At 48.4% G+C, this 22433-nt stretch overlaps 1 long non-coding RNA gene across 1 annotated transcript; it reads left to right on the forward strand.

Annotated features, from left to right (window-relative positions):
- Window positions 1-15686: 15686 nt before the first annotated feature.
- Window positions 15687-22180, forward strand: LOC146427486 (uncharacterized). Its single transcript, XR_014856397.1, has 3 exons — window positions 15687-16904; window positions 18374-18637; window positions 18733-22180. It is a non-coding gene; the product is annotated as an uncharacterized LOC146427486 (long non-coding RNA).
- The last annotated feature ends 253 nt before the right edge of the window (window positions 22181-22433 follow it).

The following is a 22433-nucleotide window of genomic DNA, read 5'->3' on the forward strand; positions in this document are numbered from 1 at the left end:
AAGTGTTTGGCAACAAAGCACCCGGTAACCCTGCTCCGCGGGGAATATTTCCTGACACATCTGTCTGCCCAGGGATGTGCTTCGTGCCCAGGAACTGAGCTGGGAAAGTCTCTGCAGACGATTAATTCGGTGTTTGCAGAGGATGGAGTTGGCTTTGCTGCTGACCAACCACCCGTGGCAAGCTCAAAGGGTAAATTCGATGTTAAAACCCTATGGCTAAAATTCCATTCAGCTTGTCAGCTGAGGGCTGTAAGGCATCCTTACAAAATAAGGATGAGAAGTGCTGTAAAAAGATAAATCTCTTATTTTTCATGGACCAGCATCAGGCGGTTGGACAGCTGGGATCATCCTCAGTCACTGGAGCCACTTGTCACTGACAAAAGAGTCACTTGCCACGGACAAAATCTGTGTTTTGCCATTGATTCTGCAGAAAATGTCCCAGAAACAGAACCCAGATGTGAACCCGAGCTGCAGTTTTGGGCAAGGGCTGCTGCACAGCCAAATCCTGCCCTGTGCCATGGCCTGGCAAGCTGTGGCATGTCCTGAGAGGAACACACCTGAACTGCTGGCACTGTCACGTGTGCTCTTCGTGTCACAAGAGCCACAGCTGGGCCAGCTGAGAGGGGAAAATGAGTTAGAACGGTGCTGCTTTCTGAGTATCAGGCTAGAAAATATAATGTGGGCTTTCTGAGTTATTCTGTCTCATTTTTTCACCGGAATTAAGACCTTTTTTGATCCTATTTAACTCCCATGTCCAAATGCCAGCCTGGGAAAAGACAGCCAGGAGAAGGGTTTGATGTTATTCAGCACAGGGAGGTCAGATTTCTTAACTCTCTGTGGCTGATCGCAGAGCTCAGATTGTCAAATTCCTTCAGGTTTGGAGGTAAAAGTGTGAATGTTTGTGAAGGATTTTGGAGTAAGCAGAATGCAATGGCTTTGCCTGGTGGACTTTGCTGTGTTATTTACATGTCTTGGATGAAGCAGGACAATCACTGGCAGTGGAAGGACCTGAAGCCGCAGAGAGGGCGGCAAATCGATGCCCAAATCTGCTGAAATGTGTTTAAATTTGCCCAAATTTAAATTTTCGCAGCGGTGGGGGGCGCCGGCTGCACTTCCGAGAACGGCCGGCAGAGGGCGCACGGCGCTCTGCGCTCAGCCATTCCCAAGGTAATTCCTGAAAAATTCCTTAAATTCCACAGAAATGAACTCCTGCCTGCCTGGGTGTCCCCGAGCACCCCTGTCACCTCCCCTGCAGGCTGCACCGGCACAGGAAGGGACCTGGAGCTGCTGGGGAGAGCCCAGAGGAGGTTCCAGGATGATCAGAGGGATGGAGCAGCTCTGCTGGGAGGAAAGGCTGGGAAAATTGGGATTATTCAGCCTTGCTGGAGGAGAGACCAGGGGTGACCTAATTGAGCCTAAAAGGGAATTTCTACAGCGGTCTGGAGTGACAGGACACGGAGGAATGGCTTCAAACAGAGAGAAGATTTAGATGGGATATTGGGAAGGAATTCCTCCCTGTGAGGGTGGGGAGGATCTGGGATGGAATTCCCAGAGAAGCTGTGGCTGCTCCATGATCCCTGGAAGTGTCCCAGGCCAGGTTGGACAGGGCTTGGAGCAATCTGGAATAGTGGAAAGTGTCTCTGCCATGGCAGGGATGGAACTGGATGGGTTTAAATTCCAACCCAAACCATCCTGGGGTTCTATGACTCTACAGAGAAATTATTTGCTTGGTTTTGTTTGGAGTTTGTTTGTTTGTTTCCTCCTTCAAGGCCAAAGGTAAAACAGAACCTGAGCTCTCTGAGGCAGAGAAGAGGAAGGGCTGAGGATTTATTCTGGGTTTTTGAGGATTTGTTCTGGGTTTGAGGATTTATTCTGGGTCTGAGCATTTATTCTGGGTCTGAGCATTTATTCTGGGTCTCTTACCCAGCAGGTAAGTTTTGAGGATTCCTCATTTCTTCACTCAGCAGAGAGCAGAAACTCCCCTTCCCTCTGTGCCAAGTGCTAAATCTCACCTGTCATTCTTCATTATTTAACCCAGAGATGTTCAACTATAATCCACAGGCCACAAATGATGAGCCAAGCACCTCTAAAAACCTCCCAGGAGCCAAATGAACACAAAGTTTAGGAGGCATTTGGGCAGAGGGAATTTAGGCATTGCCTGGAAACCACTCCTTGTCTGAGCATTCCCCTCCCGTGGGGGAATTGCACATTCTGCTTTCTGTGCTGCTCATGGAGCTCCTGAAAACCCAAATTTCTGGGCTTTTTCCCACCTCTAATTTTTCCTTTCTCGTTGATGAAAGATGAGCAGGAGATGCTGAGGAGCAAAGGGGTTAATTCCCAGCTTTCAGGATGGCATTTTAGATGCTGAGCTGTGCTGTAACCTCATTAGAGAGGCCATGATGACTCGATGTCCCCACAGAGCTGGCAGTGCCACCACAGCTTTAGGTCATTCCAGGGCAAGGTTTTGATTTTTATAGAAGGATTTGGCCTTTTCCTCAGCTTTTTGAAGCTGCTGCACTGCTGAGGTGAGTTCTGAATACCCACCAAGAGATGACACAGGTGGAATTTGTCATTTCACATCTATGTATTTCAATATATCCTTTATTTCTTCCCATGCCCTGGTTAATCCTGGGGAAAGCATTTGGTCTTTTCATTTCTAGTCCTGTTTGCTGAGGTTTTTTTTTGATTTCTACAATGATATTGGTCACTTTTTAATGTGGAAAGCTGCTCATTCCCAGCATTTTCATGTGGACCATCAAAAAGCCATGGCTGCCTTTAATTTATATATATCAGAGGGTGCTGAGCTCACTGCTGCCTGCCAAAAAAAAAAGCTCAAAAATCAGAATTTTTTGTTATAGGGGATATTGAGAATCAATTTTCCATTGACAGTTTCTGTCTGTGAGGAAGAAAACAAGTCACAATCTAGTCACAGCATCCAGGGCTGATTTACTCTTCTTAATATTTTATCTTCCTGCTTCCTCGTGCTCCTAAATCTGAACCATTACTGGGTTCATATTGGTTTAGAAATCAGTGAGAAAAATTGATCTTCCTCTTGGTAACTTCCTGGGGCTCTCAGGAACACTCAGGGCTGGAAATTGGTGCAAAAACTCAGCATAGCTTCTTTCTTTAAATGTGGTAATATTTCAAATATTTCATTATTTATAGGAGTTTGTAAATTCCAGCCTTTCTTTCAAACCTCTGCTGTCTTGGCTGCTTTGGTAAAAAAAAAAAAAATCTATTTTTCTTTTCAAATTGTTATCAGATGAGCAGAATAAGGAACTCACAGAGCCAGCCTGTGGTTTGCAGTCAGAATTTGCTCCTCCAGAACACACCCAGCCTCATTCCTGATGGACACCACAGAATTGTTCAGGATGGAATCAGGAAAACGGGGTGGTTAACAGAGGGATGTGAGTTTTGGCTCCCCTGCTGCTCAGTCTGGACACACAGGAAGAGGAATTGGGGTTCTGCAGGGGCGTGTTGACCCCAAAGCAGCTCTGCAGGCGCAGGGGAGGAAGTGGGCAGGCTTGTAAAACTGCTGGAAGGTGTGATGTGTCCTCAGCAGGCACAGCAGCATGGAATCCTGGCATGGTTTGGGTCACAGCGACCTTCAATCTCATCCCATTGCAGCTCTGCCAGGCAGGGAAATCTCCCACTGTCCCAGGCTGCTCCAAGCCCTGTGGTTCTGTCCAGAATCAGCAATGTGTGGTCAGCAAAAGTTTCCTTTTCCAGCCCCTGAAGAGTCTGATGCTTTAGGATTTTTGCTTCTGTATTTTCCATGTATCTGTAATCCTGTAATTTTTAGTGTATAACTCTGGGCTCCATACAGGTGCTAAGCTGCTGTTCTCTCATTTTTAGACAAAATTCCTCTCTAAGCTCAAACCTCAAGGACACCTCACTGTCTCAGAGCCCCAAGATATGTAAACAGCAGTGAATTGGGGAGCAAACTTGGAGTAATTGACTTCATTAGCTGAAGCTGGAATTGGAGGATTAAACCTCAATATGCAAATGGACAAAACTTATAAAATATGAAAAACTCATGACCTGCTGTCCATTTTGGGTGTAGCCCTGGGTGGGCTGTGATTGCCCTGAATGCACCTGAAGGCCTTCAATGAATATAACTGCTTTTTATTCTCTGAACTTTGTCTAACCTCTGTTTTAGCTAAGCCCATCAGCCATCACTGGAGTGCCAAAATCCTGGCTTTACAGCTCACAGCAGCTGCTGGCACAGGCAGCCAGGAGCTTTGGGCACAGCTTGCAGGGCTGGGGTGGCACAGAGGTGGCACAGGGGTGGCACAGGGGTGGCACAGAGGTGGCACAGAGGTGGCTTGTGGCTCACAGGAGCTGGCACAGCCTCACCTCTGCCAGGGTTGCAGGAGGAAGCAAAGTTAAAATGTCAGGAGTGGGAAAGGGTGTTGGGAGCTGTGGGCTTCGGTGGCTCGGTGGGGGAAGGAGGTGAGCCACGGTTCAAAACGGCTGTTCAAAGCTATTTTGGTGGTTTTGCTCTCCCAGAGAAGTGGGTGGGTTCTGTGGAGCTGCTCCTGGAGCAGGCAGAGGGGAAAGCATCCATGGAAGCATTTAAAGAGGAGGCTGTTTCCCCCTTTTCCCTCATTTTTCTATTTTATTTTTTCCCCCCTCTCATACAATATCGTCACAGTGGGATTCTGTTGGTTGCTTCAAAAAGAAAGGAAGGAAAACATTCTCCACTCAGCTCCTCATACCTCCTGAGGTATTTCAGACAACCTGCATGCACTTTGTTTTTTTTCATTTGTATTTCCTGCTGAAATCCTACCCTCCAGAAACTCTACCCTCTAGAAATCCTATCCTCTAGAAATGGTCACGTTTGTGCTCTTGAATAAAATTCAGAAAAACCTCCTGGGGTCAGGGAAAATGGCCTTGAAACGGTTCAAGGTGTTGCACAACTGAGCTGCAAATGCAAGCAGCATTTTCCCAGTGGAATTTGAGAATCACGAGGGTTGGTTGCACAGCTCGGTGGGAAATCCTCCCTGCACTCCTGCTGGGCCTGCTGCAGAAAATATTTTGGGTGAAGAAAAACTCGTTTGGTGTTTGCCAAAGCCACGTGGAGGGAATTGGCCACATCTCTGTGGCTGCCAGGGTACCTAAAGGTGCCACAGCATCCTGGGGCACAGAGCCTCACTGGGGGTGCCACAGGCAGGAATTCAGGGTAAGATGAGGATGTGGAGAGAGTGCTGGGGGAGCAATTCCCAGTGCAAATCCTCCCCTGGGTCTGGAAGGCTGTTTTCATCTCATCCTGGCTGTTCTGTCTAACCTGGTGCACTCCAGCTCCTGCCATGGTGCAGAAATCACCATGGAATCACTGTGGAATCACCATGGAATCACCATGGATCACCATGGAATCACTGTGGAATCACTGTGGAATCACCATGGAATCACTGTGGAATCACCATGGAATCACCATGGAATCACTGTGGGATCACCATGGAATCACTGTGGAATCACCATGGATCACCATGGAATCACCATGGATCACCATGGAATCACCATGGAATCACCATGGAATCACTGTGGAATCACCATGGATCACCATGGAATCACCATGGAATCACCATGGAATCACTGTGGAATCACCATGGAATCACCATGGATCACCATGGAATCACTGTGGAATCACCATGGAATCACCATGGAATCACCATGGAATCACTGTGGATCACCATGGATCACCATGGAATCACCATGGAATCACCATGGAATCACTGTGGAACATCCTGGCACTAAGGGAAGGAGGAAATTTTGGGTGCTGCAGGTCCATCCTGAGCAGCTGAAGGGATCAGCGCTGACATTCCCTTGCAATGCCATTCCTGGAGCTCCACCTCCCTCCCTGTCCCCTGGGAGGTGACAGAGGTGTGGAGAGAGCAAGGAGCCTCTGCAGCTCCTCAGAGCCTCCCAGCTCTGCCCAGCAGTGCCACCCTGACCTTGAGTTTCACCTCACACTTTCCACCTCGAGGCCCTTGGTGCTGCAGGAAACTCCAGCCTCACCTTTCCCCTGTTTTCCTGCAGGGAAAATGCCCTTGACTGTGATTTACCCTGGATGGTTGGAGTGCTGCTGAGAACCAGTCCAACCACCCACCACTGGAATAAAGGCACTTCAGTAAGAAATGCATAAAGTTACAGACCTGGGGCTTGGCTGGCAATGAATTCCCTATTTTTCAGTCTGTTTGGCTTTGGAAATCACTCAGGATAGCATGGGTAATGTTTTTTAAATTTCTTCTACCCACAAGGAATGCAAAATTTTTAGATGCATGACGTGCTCCAGTGTCTCCTAGCCTTATTTTAGGGAAGCATTTGTGTTGAGCAGCTCTGAAATGTTAAGTAGCAGAGGTTAGCTGGGTTTAGATTTTCTCCCTGCAGCTCTTTGTTTCATAAGTCAAGGCTGTGGTATCTGTTTTTGCTGTGCTCAGCTCGGGGAAGGTCACAGGTTTTTGTTCTCATGGTTAAAAAAAGAAATTAAAATGCCCTCAGTGAGTGAGAAGTAACATCTGTGTCAGGATTGGGGTTCTTTTCACCAGCAGATCGAAGAGGAGTTGGCAGAGGAGGTTGGGAGCATCATCTCCTCTCTGCAGATGGAGAAATGGACTCGTGGAAAGGCTGGACAGGAAATCTGGGAGAACTGTGACCTCTCCATGTGTGACCCTGGGCAGGAGGGTGAGGATGAACCCTGACTTCTCCATTTTCCTGATCTCTGTGTGTTCCTTGCCTGCTGAATTTGCTAAAGAGCTGCAAAACCTGAGTACAGAATAGCCTGGGATGGGATGGGATGGGATGGGATGGGATGGGATGGGATGGGATGGGATGGGATGGAGCTCCTCTAACCCAGCTCTGCTCTCACCACTCAGGCTGTCTCTGCAGCCAGGAGGAGGAAAGCAGCACCTCCAGCAGCAGTTTCTCCTGGTGGCAGCAGGGATGGATGATAATTACCCCGAGGAGGCTCTCTGTGCCCTGCCTGGAGGAAGGCAGAGCTCTCCAGATGACAGACCTGCTTTGAGGGCAGGCAGACAACTCCTGTCCTTGGGAACAAATGCACAGGGATGAGTCCAGATGGCATCATTTCAATATTAAACCAGCTTTGATTTGGCTTTTTTGTTCAGAAGTGCCTGAGCCAGCCCAGGATGGGAGCATGCATAGTCCTTGTGCATCCTGGGAACACATTTTTCTGGGAATTGAGCTGGTGCTGGTCACACTGATTTGCTGCAGAAATACTTGGCTGTTAATGCTGACTTTTCCTGAAAGAGGATCTCGCAAATCCCATCAAGTTTTGCTTCAAGAGTCAAATATTTTGAATGCATCTGGGGTGAGGAGATTTGGGGGAAAGCTAAGGATGAATGAAAGGCTCTCAGTGTGTCACCAAATCCATCTCAGCTCGCAAAGTTTTGTGATGAGTAAGTGACTCTGTTGGGAGCTGTGAGCCAAAATAGAATCACAAACTGCTTTGGGGTGGAAGTGCCTTAAAAATCATCTCATCCCACCCCTGCCATGATCAGGGACATCTTCCACCATCCCAGGGTGCTCCAAGCCCTGTCCAGCCTGGCCTTGGACACTTCCAGGGGCAGCCACAGCTTCTCTGGGCACCCTCAGGGGCTCCCCAGCCTCCCAGGAATAATTCATTCCTGAATATCCAATCTAAACCTGCCTTTCTGCAGCTTAAGGCTTTTGACAAGAGGGAAAGCAGAGTCCTTTTGGGGGTGGCTCTGACCTGAGTGGTTCCCAGCATGCAGGAGGTTGTTCCTCTCCTGGGACAAATGCCAGGTGCTCCATGGACTTGGAAGTGGGAGAGAGGAGTCAAAAGTGAACTAATTTACAGGAGACGCTCTGAGCTTAATAAGTGTCACTGTTGAGCTGCTAGCAGAGTAAGAAGACCCAGGTTCAAAGTGGCATCAAGAAGAAGATTTTATTATTTAATTCCAAATTATATAGACTTTTCAAAGGTCACCCAGATTGGTCAGTTCAAAGCCTCCCCCTAGGCCTGATTGGCCAGGCCTGAACTGTCCACATCCCAGAAACTGTTTTTAATAACATCCAAACTTTATCTTTGTTTATAAAACACAGGAAGAAGAGAGAGAATAATTCTCACGGGAAAGGTCTGTGCTAGCCACAGGCCTGACCTGAGTGGTTCCCAGCATGCAAGAGGTTGTTCCTCTCCTGGGACAAATGCCAGGTGCTCCATGGCTTTGGAAGTGGGAGAGAGGAGTCAAAAGTGAACTAATTTACAGGAGATGCTCTGAGCTTAGTAACAGCAAGGGCTGTGAGGTGCAAAGTGTGTTTATGTTCTTGATAACCCTGGGAAAACATGGGAAAGGCAGGGGATGGCTGAGTTATCCTGTCAAAGCTTTGTTCTGTTCCCCTCATGCTTTACAGCCTGTCCTGCAGAGATCCCTAGCAGCACAAGCATCAAGTGGTGCAAAGTGTTCACTTCAGTGATTTTGGGAAGTCGATTTTGGTGATTATTGCAAGACTCTGACTGCAGCCACTTCTGATGCCTTATCCAGGTTTACCTGAAGCAGAGGCCAGACAAAGTTAGGAGAATAAAAGCAGATTAATTCATTAAAGGCCTTTAGGTACATTTAGGGCACACAGAGCCTAGAGAGGCTACACCCAAAATAGACAGTGAGTCAGGAGTTCTCCATATTTTATAAATTCTGTCTATTAACATATTGAGCCTCAATTCTCCAATTACCCCTTCAGCTGATGATGTCAATCACCCCAAGCTTGTTTCCCCCAATTCACTGTTGTTTACATATTTTGGGGCTCTGAGGCACCTAAGTATCCTTGGATTTTCCACCTGAGAGGAATTGTTTTGTCTAAAATGCTTGGGAACAGCAGCTTCAGCACCCTGCATGGAGTCCAGAGCTACACACTAAACAGAAAAAATACAGAAAAAATACAGAAAAAATACAGAAACTAAAATCCATCACTCCCAGGGCAGTGTGAGGATGCTGGGATGAGAGCAGGGATGCAGTGCAGAGGATCCCAGAGCTGGGAGCAGCACAGCCCCAGCAGTGAGCAGAGTTCATCAGCCCTGCTGCCTCCCGGCGCTAATTGGTGTTTGCACAGCACTTTGCAAATATCAAAGCAGCGCTGAAATGCAGATGATAAATGTGCTGATTGGCCTCTCTGCTAATTAGGCAGGCAGGCAGTGGAGATGGATGTGAAATATGGGATTGGGTGGGATTTCTGTGCTACAGTGGGGTCTGGATGGATGGACTCATTCCCTTCCAAAGGGTGGGTGGGCTGGGAAAGCAGCTGAGCTTGGAATGTGCAGCATTTTGGGATCCTGACTCCACCAGGTGCCCTAAAATCCATGGGAACAGCCGTGCTAGTGGCTAATTCACTGTGAGCTCTTGTGTCACGAGGGTTAGAATGTCTGAGTTCTCACTGACATCCGTTTAGATCTGGGGATGTGCACAGCTCAGTCACTGACCCAGGGATTTATCTGACATGAACCATGTGCTTCCCAGCAGTAATAAACTCCAGCTTTATCTCCTTGTGATTGTTTTAAATTGCAGTGCAGCACAGAGAGTGCAGGGGGATGACTAGAAAATATCCCAAATGTGTATTATTATTATTCTTCTCTCCTATGAAAACTGTAATCACAGCAAATTAAAATACATGAGTTCGTATTTTCCTCCTTGGAAAGGAAGTCAGATCCTTCGATATTTCATGTGCACAGAATAATACTTTCATTTTAGCTGTTCCAGAACCCTGAACATTTACACTCCTTGGCACTGTGTTCCCAGCATGTAGGAGTTCAGGCTGCTGCACCATTTGGAAGCAGATTACTCCTTAACACAATATATTTTAAGATTAATAATTTCAGAAGTTTCTGGGCATCCGTTCAAGAGAAGAGCTCCCTGGAACAATGTCTGCTTTTATCAGGTTATTGCACGAAATCAGCACTGCATTCAGATATTGCTGTCTTGCAGTATCACCCTGAAGGATTTTATTCAGCGACTCAAGTGATACTACAAAATGAGCATCATTTTATCACCGAGTGAATGCATGTGAAACCAAACACCAGAAAGGAGGAATTAAATGCAATGCTGGCAGGAAACAAAGGCTGGGACACAGCAGTGGAACAGCTTTGCAAAGTTCAGGAAAGAAAAAAAATTGCATCATAAAGAAAATCGGGCTTAATAAATTACCAGTCCTGTGGGAATTGTCTTGTACTCTGAGAAGTAATTTTGTGTTTTTCTTCTCATCAGGATGATGAATGGGCTGGTTCTGCCTAGGGGAGAATGTTTAAGCACAAGGTAAGCACTAAAAATGAAAGCTCCATGTTTCTGCAGCTGCCCTTGGTGGAATTGGCTTCTGCAAGGAAGAGGCAGAAATTAGGATGGTTCCAAAGGAAATCAAGCAGTTCCATTCTGATCCATCAGAGAGAGATGATCCCTGGAGAAGTCCCTGGCTTATGCCAAATCATCTCAGCCACCCCAGGCACTTGATTTTGGATTCAAATGAGGAGACAGAAGCTTTCCAGCTCTCCAGCCTCCTGCAGGACCTGTCAGCAGTGGCCTTTGGGCTCAAACCAACCCTCCCAGCCAGGGAGAGCCAGCTGGAAATGACACCTTGGCAACAGTTAAATTAAGAGTTTTAATTAACAGAACCCCTTTTCTGCTGCACAGGTGCCCCATGGAGCTCTGTCAGGGTCAGGCTCTGATTTACACCTGCCTGGCTTCCTCCTGGGCTGACTCAGAGGCCAAGAAGTTTCAGTCCAGTATCTATTTTAATTTCTACACCTTGTTGGTTCCTCCTGAGAGGGATTGGATATCTCAGCTGGTATCACTGACATCTCCAGTGATAATCTGTGGGATGCAGAGTGTCAAGAAGTAAAAATCCCAAATGGATGGAGGCTGAGCATTGCCACTCCTGGGGGTAAATGACTCCACTTGCCCTATTCCCACCTTCTTTGGGGCCTTCTAGTGCTGCACTCCTGAAATAAATTCTCTTTTTTCCTATTTCTTGACTGTTTAACACTCTCCAGCTGGACTTTTTGCTCTAAACTCACATGTGAGTGCTGTGACCCTACAAATTCAGAGATCCATTTGCAGTCACGACAAGCCTGAACATGGATTTCCTTTTGCTCATTTCCCCCAGATTTTTGCCCAAGCAAAACTTTGCCTTCGCTTTTTTCCTGGATTCTTGCTCTAGCCAGAGCCTGGCTGTGGCCCTGGGTGCACTGAGCAGGACAGGGAGCTTTCACTTTCGGGTGTCACAGCCTTGGTTGTGATGAATTCCTTTGGTTTTGGGAGTGTGTGGGGTTTGTTGCGTTACAGAGCTTGTTTAGGGAGATAATCCACTTATCAGGCCAAGAGCACCTTCTCTCCCTAGCAGACAGCAAATTAGTTCTTCCCTTTCTGAGGGAGATAAAAAGGGATATTCTAACCCAGAGGAACAGGGCAGTGGCACGGGGATGACAAGATCAGAAACGACAGGAGAACAAGGAAATGAAAAACGCTTTTGTTGAAGAATGGGTGCAAAATCTGAGTGATTTACTGCAGCAGCTCATTCATCAGGGGAATTTGGCCTTGCCTCACTCTAATCTAAATTGAATCTAATTTAGATTCCAGGCAAGGGATGGGAATCCTTTCCTGAACCAAAACAAGCCTTGCCACCTCCTACCTTTTCATTACTCATTCCTTAATTTGTTTGGGTTTGTTATGTAGGACACTCAGGAAGAATAGCTTAAAGCTGTGTGTGCTGGGCTGAATCTGCTGTTCTGATCGCTGCTGTGCTGCACATGGGGCTGATTTTTGATCCCATTTCCATGCAGGGCTGGTTACATCCACATGCCTGGGACCCCCAGGAGGAGGGGTGTGAACATCTCCCTGTTTTTTTTCCTGAGTGCTGAATTGCCTGGGGGAGAAAACTGCAGCCTGGGGCTCAAACAGTTCCTGGGTTTTGGTCAAAAATCAGCTCTGCTCATGCAGAACCATCAATAGAACCATCAATAGAACCATCAATAGAACCATTAATCAGAACCATCAATCAGAACCATGGATCAGAACCATCCTGGAGGGAGGCTGGAGGCTGGTTCTCTGCACCTTTGGGTTCTCTGCCTGCTGACCTACTTTCTGTTCTTGCACTATAAGTCAATAAACAGCAAAACTTGGCCTCCCAGCCCGTGCATGTCTGGGAATGGCATCATCCCTTCCCTGGGGCTTGCCAGGGCTGCCAGCTGCTGCTCAAGGCACTCCTCAGTCCTCATCCAGGGCTCTCTTCCTGCTTAAAATGTGTGCCACAGGTTTTTCTGAGCCTTTTTGTGTTTTCTGGGGAGGGAGAGGTGAAATTCAGCCATTGATTCCAGCAGAGGTTTCTGTCCCAGACCAGTGCTGCCTCCTCATTCTTGAATTCCACGTCTGATTCTTTGCTTCTCTGCATCTTACCTCCCTCTTTCCTGGAAATCTATCCCAGTTCTGAGGTTTTTGCTTTTCTGGGAATGCTGTGCTGGCTGCAGGGATGTCCTGTGACCCTGTGGGGATGTTCTCCATGGCCTGGTCATCATCTCAGTGCCATAAATCCTGTCACACCTACAGGGATCATTCCCATTAGGCTAATTTGTCTCCTGCTGGCTCTGAACGAAACCTTGGGCTGTGCAGGCTGTTAAACCCCAAGGATAAAGGGGTGGATTGCAAATTCAGGACTTGAGAAAAGCCCTGCCTGCAAGCAGTGAGGGAGAAATGGGGAAATGGGCAAAAGGAGAGCTCAGCAGGGGTGGTGAGAGCAGCTTGGGTTGGGGGTTGATATCAGGATACAGCTTTGGCTACTGTTTAATTCCCTATTCTTTATTGAAACCCCAAAGTTCTGTTTTCTTTGCTGACTCCAAGCCTGTAGCTCATGTTACAAGTTTGGAGTGTTGCTGTTAATTTTGCTTCATTTCTGCTTGGGTCAGCCTGGAAGAAGGGAGCAGGTTTAAGAAATCTGTTTTCTCAGCCTGCAATGATCCACAGGCTGGAGAATCTGCTGGAAGAAGAAGCAAATCAGCAATTTCCCTGCAGAGCTGGAGGAACAGAAAAGGTTCAACATCCCCACTGGAGCAGAGCATGTCGGTTTGAAGCCCTGAGTGGCAGTGGGTTTGGTTTGCTCATCTCTCTGCCTCATTTCAGAGCTGTTTGCTGCTTTTTCCTCACGGAAAGCATTCCCAGCCTCGTGAGGCAGGTGGGAGGTGAGCCCAGCCAGCTGGGGATGGCAGCAGGGACGGTGGGGATGCAAAACCAAAACCCTCCAGCCCGTGTGAGCAGCTCTGAGCGCTCCAGGCAAAGGCTGGGAGCTCTGCTGGCTTGCAGGAGGAAATTCCAGTCGAAGCCGAGGCTGGCTTGACCTGGTTAGAGCAGAACACAGGGACAAAACAGCTCCTTTCCCAAGAATCATGTTGCCCAGGTGAGTGTTGGGGTCTGCTGTTCCGGATATCTCCTGCTCAAAAATCACCTCTCTTCTCCTCCAGCCTGCTTTAGTCATTCTCTCTCCTGCTTTTCTCCCCTCTGAATTTTCCTCTCAGCAGCTCAGCTCAGCTCTTGGATGCAGTTTGGCACATCCAGTCTGGTGGCACTTATTGCATCTTATTGCACGTGGAGCTGAAAGGAATTTGCATTTTGGTGTTTCTGGAATGCAGAGCCACCCCGTGAAATGGGAGTTGGCGGAATCAAAACTGAATTATCCTTTTAAATTCTTGATAATTACATCGGGGGGATCAGCATAAATTAGTATTTTTTTAAAGAAAATGTTTTTGGCTTAGCTTTAAACCAGCTGGAGATAAGGAATTCTGGACTGGCAATGTTATCATGCAGAAGGTGAGTTTTCCTGCTGTGATCAACGGCAGGTATTTCCCATGGCTGAATCTGAGATCTGCTGGGGTTTGGGTTGGGCTCATCCAGGTGAGCTGAGCTCTGTCATTTTCTGGGATCATATTTCCACAGAATCAGGAAATGCCACCACTGCCAGCCTGAGCAGATATCTTCAGTGATAATGCCAATTCTTGGATCAAAACCAGGACAAGACAAGGAGGCAGCTCCTTCTCACAGCTCTGTCTGTCCTGGATGAACCTCCCGAGCCAGCATTTTGGGCTTTGAGACCAAAATAACCCACAGGAGGATCTATACACTGCTGGAAATGCTCCTGGCTGCATCAGATCTTCCTGAAAAACCTCAGCCTGTGTCTGGAATTGTGCCATGGATTCCCAGAGTTGGGTTCAGCCTTGCTCTGTTCCATGCTCAGTGCCAGTCGTGGGATGTCTTTGAAGCTGCCTGGTGAGCATTTTTTGCTGGAAAACAGCAAATCAGCAGGACATGGAGTCGGCTGATGGAGAACTGTGGCTATTTGCATATTTAATAACTCACAAATCATGAAATGCAGGTGATTTAATGCCTCAAGAAGGAAAAATGCACGGGAAGAGGACAAAAAACACCATGAAACATTGCCAGGAGGGAAGCTGATTTTAGCACTGGAACCCAGTCAGCCAAGGACTCTCTGAAGTTAAAAAGACAAAGCTTTCCAGCACTTTAAAGCCCCGAGGTGCTCCCTGCTGTCTGGTGGCTCTGCTGCTCCAGGAGTGTGCTGGGAGCTGGGGAAGAGCCCATAAAGCTCTGCCTAGAAAGGGAAATGAGGTGAGGAGGTTTTGCTGAGCCAGGCGAGGCAGGGAAGGGAACAGGCAGTGCTGAAGCAGCCCTGGCGTGGTCATGGGGCAGCAATGCAGGAATGGGGGTCACTGCGGGGCGGAGGTGCCATAAAGTGGTCATTAGAGCAGGAAATGGGAAGTGCAGAGCCCTCAGCCCCAGCCCAGAGTTAACGTGTGGCCTTGAGCAAATCACCTCACCTCCGTCTGCCCCTGTTCACACTCTTCCTCCTGGCAGGGAGGGTTTGGCACCCTGCGGGTTCAGGAGATAAAGGATTTTATTATTTTATGGGTGGATGTGCACCCAGTGCCCACAGCAAGCAGCATTGCCCCTCCTTGTCTGTGTTGTCTATATTTCCAATTTAATATTTATAGACCCCACAGTAGCTGGGAAAAGAAAATCATCCTTAATACTCTTAACACTTAATGCTCTTTATTCCAGCTGAGGAGCTCGCCAGCGTTTTAGAGGGAGCACATTTCTCTCTAAATTGAAATGAGCTCCCTCAAGCTTTTCTTGAGGATGTGTGAAGTTTTATTGCTGCTGCCTCAGAAATGGCTTCACGCCTGTGCCTTCAGAGTGTGCACTAATGTGCTTTATTGCCTCTGTTCTTAGGGTAAACAACCAGGGGTGATGTTTATGTGTTTGCTGTTGCCCTGAGATGCTGGGAAGGGGTGGCGATGCCTTTGGTATGTGAGAAAATGGCTATTTATAGAAGGTTTTTTTTTCTTAGGAAGTGTCATTCCTTGTCTGATTGGCATCAGGGTGGGAGGGAGGAGGAGGAAGGACTTTTGTCGGAGGGCAGGGAGTTCCCTCCGTGCAGGAGGTGAGGAGCTGATCCTTGCCAGGATCCCACTGAAGTGCAGCTGACTGAGAACCTCTGGCAGGGATCTCTTTTATACTTCATTGCTTGGCTTTATTGGAATGACATTTCTGGCTTAAACCTGACCTATTTGATAGGAAAAGGGAATTTTGATAGAAAAAGGGAAGCCTTTTCCCCCAAAGGCTTTGTTCAGAGCCAAAAAGTGGACATCACCCCATGGTTTGCTTACCATCCCTGAGAGTTCTGAGTGAGCTCTGCCTCCCTCAGCCTGCCAGGACTGTTCTGCTGATCCTGTGGGGAAAAGCCTCGATAATATAAAATATTGGGGGCTTTCAAATGGAAACTCCACTTCCAGAACTGTTTGTAATCGAGGATTGTCTGCCCTGCATGAAGGAAGTCTGGATGAGGTGCTGAGAGCATCCTGAGTGCAGGAATGGTCAGAATTTAATCCCTCCTGTCCTGCTGGCTGGGTAGTGCCTTTGGAATGGGAATGATCCCAGTGCTTAGTGGGTCACACCAGTGACCTTTCACTTCATTCTTCCTGGGAATTCGTGGCCCCGTGGATGTTCCCAGCACGTCCACTTTTATATAAAAGATTTTATCAGTGAGGAATTTATTGTGTTCTCTTTCTGACATCACCAGTGAGGCTCCCTGTTATCTCTGGACCTGGACAAGGATCCTTTGGTGCTAAATCCACACAAACAGGGAAGAAAAGAAGGATTAGAGTCAAGTGGTTTCCATTTGATAATTCAAATATCTGCATTAGAATAAAGAAAAATGTTATGAAAGGAGTAGTATGAAAGTAAATTCTCTCAGGAGAGCAAACCTCTCTCAAGCACAGTAAAAACAAAAGCCTTGTTTTTTCCATCAGCAGCAAGTTGTGCTCATAATCACCTCCTTCTGGGAGCATAGTGCTGATATTGTGATTTCTGTGTGGGTGAGGGTGATCAGGACTGACCAGCAGCACTGTCCTGGAGCATCTCCAGCACTGGAAGGAAACTGTTTTTCCAAAGTGCCACCCAAAAAGGCGATTTTGGTGTTAATTTCGGGGGTGGGCAGGCAACCACGGCACCATCAGGAATCCCTTGATTCATCCCCCACTTATTGCTGTCAGCTGGCAGCGATTTCAGCTCCTTGCCAAAACCACCGACCTGGGCTGCTGACCTCATTCCTGCTGCCCTTGGAGCAGCAGCCTCGCTGACCTGCAGGCAATTACATGACTCCACCTGCCTCCGGAGCTCGGGGATGCTCTGCTGGTGGAATTGAGTTCTTCCCCGTGCCTTCCCGAGAAAACCTTTCCAGCGGGAGGAGCAGGGAGAGGAAGGAGAGGTGAACACGTGGAGTGGAGCAGGGCTGGAGCTGAATGCCAGGGTTCGGGCTGGGGAGGAATTCCTGCCTCCCTCCTGCTCTTGCTGTGCCGTGGAAATCTAATCCCGAAGGTTGGACAGGGATGATGCATCACTTAAGTCCTTTATGGCCAGATGCTTTCAGGATGTGTCAGAGCTGCTCTGCTGCAGACATTTCATGGCTCTGCTAAAGCAGGAAGCTCAGATCTCGGCCTGAAAGGGGACAATTTGCATATGCTCACCACCTATTAATTACTGCAGCTGATTAGTTGCCATGCGACCCTTTGATGTAGATTTGCACCCCCGGCTTGGGGTTTTTTTTTTTAAAGAGAATTAATATATTTCTGTAATAGAAACACAGAGAAATCAGTCTGAGGGAACTGATGTATTTCTGCAACATTTCAGCAGCTTGAGAAAAGGTGCGATGCAGACAAATCATTTCTTTGTAGATAAATTAAACAGAGTTTTCCTAGAGAAGAACTCAGTAAATCGTGGGGCAGAAAGCCCTCAGCGCGGTTTGTAAAGCATTTTCTCGGGAGCGGAGGGTCACTAGGGAGCAGCAGTGACCCCAGATGGGCTGGGCAGAGCAGAGGACAGGCAATGTGTCCGGCTGGCAGAGCAGCCCGCTGGCCCCGGAGGCACAGCGCTATCTGCCGGGGCTGCGGCAGTGCTGCTGCTGGGTGCAGCATCGCTCAGCTCGGGGTGCCTTCCGAGCGCCCGAGCACGGGCTGGGATGGACAAACACACACACAGACACACACACAGACACACATGGGTCCTCCCTTTTTCTTTTTATCTTTTTCTTTTTCTTTTCCTTTTTCTTTTTCTTTTTTTTCTTTTTCTTTCCTTTTCTTTTCCTCTTCTCCACCTCTTCTCCTCCTCTCCTCTTCTTCTTCTCTTCTTCTTCTTCTCTTCCTCTTGTTCCCCTCTTCTTCTTCTCTTCTCCTCCTCCTTCCTCTCCTTTTTCTTGTTTGCTGTTTAATGCCCTTCCCTTCCCTTCCCTTCCCTTCCCTTCCCTTCCCTTCCCTTCCCTTCCCTTCCCTTCCCTTCCCTTCCCTTCCCTTCCCTTCCCTTCCCTTCCCTTCCCTTCCCTTCCCTTCCCTCTTGCTCCTACCCAGGCATTTCCCATAAAATTTCCCCTAGGAGTATTTGGGATCTGGATGGAAACCTATGATGCCTCTAAACTTCTTCTTTTTTTTTTTCCTAACTGTTTCTTTGTTTAAAGTTAATAAAACAGCCCCTAAGCCAAGCAAACTGTAGCAGAATATACCCAGCCAGGAGGAGGAGCACTGCTTTGACACTAGTGCCAGCAAGGAATTTCCTTTGAAAAATTGGTGTTTTGGGGGGGGAAAAGTAAGATTTTACAGACTCAAAGCTCTGTGTAACTTCTAATGTTTTACACAGCAGCTTTGAATTTGACCAGGGAGATATTCCTCACTGACAGAAAACAAAAGACCTTTCAATTCTGTTGTATTTAAGCCGGAAAATTTCTCTCTTCTTCTCCTTCCTCTCCTTTATCTTGTGTGGTGTCTCATGTACCACACACATTTTTGTCATTTTAGATGAAAGATGATGACAATGTGCTACGAGCAGGACCGAGTTGGAAACCCACAGATGGAGGGTGCAAAACACAGCCAGAACACAAAAGAAGTTTCTGCTTCCCAATGGGAAACGTGATTAAAAGCAACAAGGAGCATCCAGCCAAAAATCTCATTTGCAAAGTCTCCTGGTCTTTGGAGGGATTTGAAAATTATTTATGCCTGTATTTGCTGAGAGCTGGGAGGAGATTCAGCCTTATTCATGTTTAAGGAAAAGCAGCAGCCAAGGTAAGGCAGCAACATTTGCTGAACAAGCTTTTCTCCACCAAAACGCAATCGCTGCACTGAGCTGAAATAATTGATGCATTTGTGTGTTTTACAAGCAGTGAGAATCCCGAAATTAAATGGGCAAATGTGAATGAATATGTGTGGCAACCTGACACGCTAATGGCTTTTCATCCAGCGCTGGAGGGAATGAGCTGAGAGAGTAGAGGACTAAAAGCAAATCTGTGGAAGTGCCACCTCATTAGGCTGGGAAGGGAAAAGCAGCCCTTCACTTCCAGCTCACAAAGACTTCCCTCTGTGCTTGATTTTCTTGGCATCCAGGCCCAGAAAACAATGCCCAAAAGCACCTGGAGCCACACCAGGGCTTAGAATTTCCAGGATGTATACAAGAGCACACCTCCAACTATGGCCTGTGTTGAAGGCCTGGAGGGAAAAAATTAAAAAGGTGTTTATTTAATTGCTGTCCACAACATGTTAGTGATGTGCAACAATGTGCTTTTCTTGGAAATGGAGAGGGGAATTCTCAGCCCCAGGGGATCCCTGACCCTGCCAGGCTCTGTGCATGCGCAGCCTCTGCCTGACGTGAGGCTGCTCCTCCTTTGAGGAAGCTTCTCCCTGGCTCTGGAGGGCAGGGAATGCTCACAGCCACTTCTGAAATCCAGCCCTGCTCCTTCCTTGGCCTGATGGAAAAACAATCCTCGGAGCCAAGGAGAGATAGAGGAGGTTGGGTTTGCTCTGGGAGAGGAGGATGGCAAAGGGAATGTGACTTGTGAGCAGGAAGGGAGAGCAGGAAATCAAGAGCAGGCACGATCTGGATCCAGTGGGAAGAGGTCCTGCAGTGACAGAAAACACAGGGCTGCTCAGGATGGAGCAGAGCTTCAGCAATCATAGGGATATTCACACATTCCATGGGGAGGTAGATATGGCAAAAAAAGGTGAGACACCAATGCAGGCAGATGTTTGTGTAGAGAGAGAATTGGGCAGCAGAGGCACTGTGGATATCTGCATTTAAGGCATTCATGAGGATCTACCCTCTGGAATATGGGTGGGAAGGGGCTGGGTGCACCTGGAAACTGCAGATCCAACCCTCAGCACTGCCTCTGTGCATCAGCTGGAGATGTGGGTGCAAAGGTGTGTGAAGAGCCAAGCTGGAGCTGTCTGTGCTTCAGAGCATTCCCAGGATCCAGGTGCTGGCAGGAACACAGGAAACTCATTTTCAACCTCGAGTGTGAAAAGGGAAAACTGAATGAGCCTTTCCAGCCCTCCAGGCACCCTGTGAAGGCAACCAGAGCAGCCATGGATTTGACTCAAGGATGCTGGAGTGTGTGGGCAGGATGCCTACATCCATCACATCCAACATCTCCCAACTGGCATTCATCATCCTGCAGGACTCTCCTGCAAACCCATCCTGGCTGGGGCTGCTCTGGGGGAGCAGTGCCAGGGGGTCTCTGTGGTTTTGGGTGGGTTTGGAGCCCTGCAGTCTGGGCTGGCAGTCTGCTGCTGCTGATTCTAGCCGTGCTGTGGCTGCTGTGCAGGGCTGGGCTGATGTGATGGGCATGGCAGGGGGAGCTCGGTGCCAGGCAGCCCAGACACGCAGGGCTCTGTTCCCACTGCCCTGTGCCAGCCCCAGGGACCATGGCAGCGAGGGATTAGTGGGGGCAGGGTGCTGAAATTATTTTTATCTCCTCGTCTTGTTGTGCCTGTGCACAAGTGCCAGCCTTTTCAGCCTTCTTTTTTTTTTTTTCTTTTTTTTCCTCCTGTGAAGCATTAACTGGGTGGGTTGCCATAGCAACCCCCGCATGATAAGTTGGGCTGCTTCTTGCAGAGATTCCTCCCTCAACAGCCAAGATTTCTCTCTCTCAATGCTCCTATCCCCTTCCCCATTTCCCCAGCAGTGCCAGTGCTCTCTGTGGTGCCCTAAAAGCTCCCCCTGCCCTCCAGCCAGTTCTCTGGAGGTGTCAGGGTGGGAAGGAGCAGCTTGTGCATCCATCTGGAGTGGGATGGGCTGGAAGGATCTCTGGCCTCCATCTCTAGTGCAGGGCTCAAAATTAAAACAGCCTTCCAGCCTGAAATCCTGATTATTTGCAAGTTTTCCTGAAGAGGGCAGGGAGGTGTTTGCTGCTCGTCCCAAACAGGCACAGGGTGACGTTGGAATGGTTCCCAGCTAAGCCCAGACTGAAGCAAGAATGAAATGATCTTGTCCTTTCATTCAGTCTCTCTGAACGAGCCCAGAGAAGTTTGGTTTGAATACAAAACCCCACACATGTTGGATGGACTGGGCATTCAATTTATTATTAAACTGGATGGACTATGGGCATTTATTCCAAATCACCCTGGATTTTGTCTGTGGTACACGAGGCAGGCTAGAGGTGAAGAGTCACAGGTGAAGGATAAACTTCTCCAGAGCTGGGGAAGAGGGTGTGACCTCCCTGATCTGTAGCTTTTCACGTTAAAATCCACCCAAATCCAAGGCCTTTTCTTCACCTCAGGGCCCCACTTCCCTTCTTTAAATAGCAGCCACAACGCTGGTCTAGAATGAAGTAACTGAGGTTGGTAGATGAGTGATTCTGAGGGAGAACTCATGACTTTTTCAGGATGTTTGTTTGCCGCTGTAATTTAAATTGTTTGGCAGCAGGTTCTGGAGTGCCTGGGGTTAGAGGAGAAGAGGTTCCTGTTTCTACCTGGGGAGCAGAAAGCAGGAGCAGCGAGGGCTGAGGGGTCAGTCAGACTCTGCCTGAGTCGGTGTGGTAGAGCTGCTGCTTCCTCTTAATCCTCTTGGCCCCTGAGTCTCCTCCCTGGCAGGATTGTCTGTAATAAATGTAATTAGAGCGGCAGCAGCACAAACAGTGCAGCCCTGCTGCTCCCTGCTCTGCTTGCTGCCTTCCTGGGAATAGCTGGGATTTCCACGGGGCTTTGTGGAGCAGGTGGGTGTCAAACCAGAGAGCCAGGGGCATCATCCAGTAGCTCCTGTGGCTATAAAAAACCCAGCAGCAGTGCTCATCTGCCATGCATGGCATGGATTGTTCCAGAAGGGTTAGGAGCAAATCCTTGTGGCTTTACCTGCCTTTCCCTTCATGCTGTTGTGATGATGACAAGGGGCAATGGGACAAAAGAAATGGCTCAATGTCCTTCGTGCAGCTCTGGTTATCACGTCTGCTGTTCAGGGAGAAAAGTCAGATTTTAAGATTTCTATATCCATGCTGGATGGCTTCTAAGGAGGGGATTGGAATTGTGGTGCTGGCATCTGCAGCTTGCAAGCTCTTGCTCTCCCAGGTCCCACCTGGCTCCTGGAGATGCATTAAATAGGTTTTTTTTCTTTTGGTGGGTTGGTGGAAGAGTGCACAGGTACCCAAAGAAACCTGGGAGCAGAGGGGACAGTGAGGACAACCTGACAGCCAGCATGGCCAGCGCTGTGGTTTCAGGAAGCACAGCCAGCCGTGGGCTGGCACAGGGCAGAGTAACCTGTGCAATCAGCTCAGAGAGGCAGAACAAGGGCTCAGGAGGTGTCCTTAACTGGGAATTACTTGGAGCAGTCCCAGCAGCCTGTGAGGGTGACGTGCAGGCAGCGTGTGGCTATTGGCAGATGATGAATGCAGCCTGCTGATACAAACACAATTAGATGATGTCTAGGAAGAGTGCTGACTTTGTTCTGTGCCTGCTTCCCTCGAGGAGAGCAGGGACCTGCTGCAAGTGTGTGCCTGCAGCACCAGACCCTTGTGTCCACCCGGGGTGGCCACAGAGCTGTGGCAGTGGCCACCAGCAGCAGCGTGTGCCCAGCTGAGAGCCTGGCTGCAGCTGA

Source organism: Lichenostomus cassidix, chromosome 24, assembly GCF_008360975.1.
Source record: "Lichenostomus cassidix isolate B80296 chromosome 24, HeHo_3.0, whole genome shotgun sequence".
Lineage (NCBI taxonomy): Eukaryota > Metazoa > Chordata > Aves > Passeriformes > Meliphagidae > Lichenostomus > Lichenostomus cassidix.